Genomic DNA, 4,000 nt, shown 5'->3' with positions numbered 1-4,000 from the left:
TACTCGAGTACCAATGTTCAAGACTGGAGTTGGTACTGTAAACTGAGGATTCTAAGCACCTCACCATTGTATTAAGGTTTTGTACAGGGGTAACCTAGAGTATAGGTAATGTAAAAGAAGATAGGTAAATAGTGCAGTATACTAAATAGGTTGGAAAGGACTCATATGCATTTGGAAAGTTAGAAATAAATAGACAATGACATGGATACACCCTAAAGGGGGGAAGTGGACAAGAGAAGTACAAGCATAAGAGAAAATCAACTAATGCTATCATATGTAAATGGAAACGCTTAAACTTCAAATGAGATCCCATAAGGGATGGATGCGATCATACCAGCACTAACGCAGCGGATCCCATCAGAACTCTGCAGTTAAGCGTGCTTGGGCGAGAGTACTAGGATGGGTGACCCCCTGGGAAGTAAAAGAGAAAATGAAACACAAGTATCCGTACCTATTCCCTACGTCTACAAGTAATCCTAACCTTTGTAACTCTGATATTGATTTTTCAATAAAAATATATGTTATGGCAATGGGATAGAAGAACTCTCCATATAGTCGGATCCGGAGGAAGGTTTTGGTTCACGTTTGAGGAAGAATGTTCTAAAGGGGGGAAGGATGTTACACCCCATGCTTTGGTACCTTGAAACGCTTCTTAATCTTCTTAAGTTTCTGGGAAGTCTCTTAAGTTTCTTAGAAGTCGTCATGTGAGTCGAATAATCTATAATGCTATCAAATAATCCTAAGGAAAGGAGAAGGATATACTCCATAAGGGAGAAGATTGGAAATAGGGTTATAAGAATCTAGAAGAAGTTGGAGGTTAAGTAGTGAGTCGTAGGACTCGACTTACTAGTGAAAGCTATTACTTGGGATATTTTACATACTAAGCTACTTGAGTACACGTCGAGCTTAAGTAGCAAGAAATACATAGGCTCTTGAAGTGAGACGAGATTATGATCTCACGAAAGAGAAATAAAGAAATGACGCGCCTACTCGAAGCAAGTAGGTGATGCACCTACTTGGACAAGCAGGTGATGCACCTACTTAGGTTCAAGTAGGTGATGTAGCAGCTTGGTTGGACCCCACGCTTCTACGTGGTGGTTTTGGATTGGATGCATGATTGAGGTGGTGCCCTAGGGGGCTGCCATGTGTCACCCCTAGGGGATGACACGTGTCACACTCTAAGGGAGTCTATAAATACATGTAAAGATGACTATTATTTCATTTAGACTTCATCTTTCAACTTGGAAAAAGAAAAGAAAAACCTAGAGAGGGAGAGAGCTACGACAGCCATGGCTTTGTCCAATTTGAGGTACGCTTTCAAATTTTGTTCTGTGAATTAATTATTTAAGGTATCTCACGGCTACATGACGGGGTTTAATAGTGTAAAATTACTATTTGTTTCAGCAAAGAAGGGACACGAATAGTCCTCAACTTTCAGCATATAAAGGAGTTTCCGAAGTTAATTTTCAACAAGTTTGGGAAGCTGTTTTTTAAGGTATGGCTTGGTTATATTCTCGCACATTTTGGTAAGGGTTTGTAAATGATAGTAAGGTGTCAATATTGTAAATTTATGGTTTGGAGCAGCAAAAAATGGATATCAAACAGCCACAACATTTCAGCCGCAATTAAGGAACTTCCGAGGGAAGTTTTGGCAAGCTTTGGCCAATTTTGGGTAATGTGAGACCTTTCCCTTAAAATTGGGGTTTATGGTGTTGTTATGAAGTTTTTTATATGTTTTTTAAGTGTCTATAAATGTAAAAATATCATAGAGATGCTTGATGTTAGAAATAACCTAATTTGAAGTCGCTATAGTTAAATTGTAGTCGAAATAAGGTGTTGTGCGTGCGAGGTGCTGATGCAGGTGTGTGGTGTTGTGTTGCAGGGCCTAAAAGTATTCTATAAGGTGTGTGGGATCTGATGGTTTCAGCAACCTGACCCTTCATTTCGTATAGTTAAAGGTTTTGCAAAATGGAAACTAGAAATTCTATTTTGGTATCGTGGTTTCGAGCGAGTCATTCGCAGTTTGTGTTGTATTATGTTGGTGTGAAATGCTTATACATGTGCTGCAGGTTGTTTTTGTTGTTTGGCTGTAGTTATTAGGAGTGTAATTGGAAATTCGGATAGGTTCTATTATAGGGGAGGTGTTGTTCGATTTCCGTTAACTCCTTAACTAGTTAAGGAACTAGTCGAGAAAGCAAGCGAGGGGTTGAGTTCTACGAATACTCATATGTAACCTAAGATGCTGGAAAGCTAAGGGTTGTTGATACTTGCATTTCTTTCATTTTACCTAGGTTCAAGGAACGACGAGGCGAACGGGATAAAGAGTAACCCATAAGAGGTATGTAAAGCCAGTCTCTTTTTTCTTTTGGGCATGTCTTAAATTTAAGTGACAAATGATATGTGCATGAAGTCTGGGGTAATTCTATTCATGAGCTCTGAACATGATTCATGATTTATAATTCATTTTCACTTCTGAATGTTAAGATTCTTAAAGAAGTTAAGCTCCCATTTCTCAGGGCATGATCTACCACATCTAGAAATGAGCAGCCCGCTGAGACTAAAGACTTAGTCTCAATTCGTAACTGGAGCCTCAATCCTCAAATGAAGCATCGAACTCTCTCCTCCTCTAAAGGTAAAATCATGGTGGCATGTATAGAGAGCTCATGGAATCAGGTTTCGTACTTCGATACAGTCATGTAGACTTGCTCCAACCATGCAAACAGATCTCAAAGATGATCTCTGATGCTCCTAGAATAAATCAAGCCAAGAAGGCCTCTAAAAACTCATTCCACATCACCAGTGGAGACCTAGTTGGCCTGGTCTCTAAGTATGAATGCCATAACTATCGGGCAGGGCCGTCTAGCTAATAAGCAGTGAATTTGGCTCGTCTCGACTCTAGTAGATCTAAGGTCTGCATCCACTCTCGGAAAGTGAGTAAAACCTCATGGGCATCCTCACCCACAGCCCTATAAAACCTCAACGTTGATAGTCTAAGGAACACCCCGAGCATCTTCTGCTCTTGAAGCAGCATGACACCCTCCAAATCATCTGATTGAGAGGTAGGTGTTGGTGGCTGCTAAACAACTGGTGCCTCTGGCACAGGCTGGTCCTACAGCATTAGAGCAGCTAGAGATGGGACATATTGTATACCCTTAATGGCAGCCAAAATCTAGGGGAACATCGCATGTAAGTCCGAAGCTGCGACTGGCTTGGGCAATGGATGGGATGGTCTCATACCCACCGACTGCTGATATATAGAGCTATTGGTGGCTCCACCTCTGGCTCTGGAGTCTTCTCTCAGTCCCGAGCTGGTACTGCATCCCTATCATGACCTCAAGTTCGGCCTCTACCTCCACCACGCGTATGAGCCATCATGTAAAAGAGTGGAACAAGTGAGATTTCTAGAAACCAATAAGACACACAGTGCACAACAGGGATACAAAAGAGATTCATTCCTAAAGGCATCCTGTAGCCTCCCGAAGATAAGTCACGAACGTCTCCATACTGATCCGTGGGACTTTACCAGACTTTATCTCTATACAAGTGAGACATGTGAACTTGGAGCTCTGATAGCAACTTGTCACAACCTGATTTCTCAGGTCATAATGGCGCCTAATATAACCCACCAGTAGGTAAGCCGACCTATATCCTGGAACTGCAAGCAATAGGATGTCAAGGTAGAAGACCAACAACCCAATCTAAAACTATAATGAGATAATAGGAGAATAAATGAACGGGTGGAAGAAAGCTAAATATATACCAAAAAAGGATCCCTCTCAAAACCTGGAAGTCACATGTATAGAGCTACTACAAAAAAGAGGACAAGTCCCAAAGTGGACCAAGGAAACAGGGTTGTCTCAAAAATCAAAAGATAAGCAAAATATATGTACAGAGGGAGGCGAGTAATTCTAGAACGGTATGTGCTCACCCTCGCCTCCGATCAAGACCACTATTGGATCCAATCAACAACGATAGCTAATACTCGGACTTGCATTACGAA

At 41.2% G+C, this 4,000-nt stretch overlaps 1 pseudogene; it reads left to right on the top strand.

The window, feature by feature from the left end:
- Positions 1 to 320: 320 nt before the first annotated feature.
- Positions 321 to 439, top strand: LOC129888058 (5S ribosomal RNA; annotated as a pseudogene).
- Positions 440 to 4,000: the final 3,561 nt, after the last annotated feature.

This window comes from Solanum dulcamara, chromosome 4 (assembly GCF_947179165.1).
Source record: "Solanum dulcamara chromosome 4, daSolDulc1.2, whole genome shotgun sequence".
NCBI lineage: Eukaryota > Viridiplantae > Streptophyta > Magnoliopsida > Solanales > Solanaceae > Solanum > Solanum dulcamara.
Note: the sequence above shows the minus strand (reverse complement) of the source record. Positions and strands in the feature narration are given on the sequence as shown.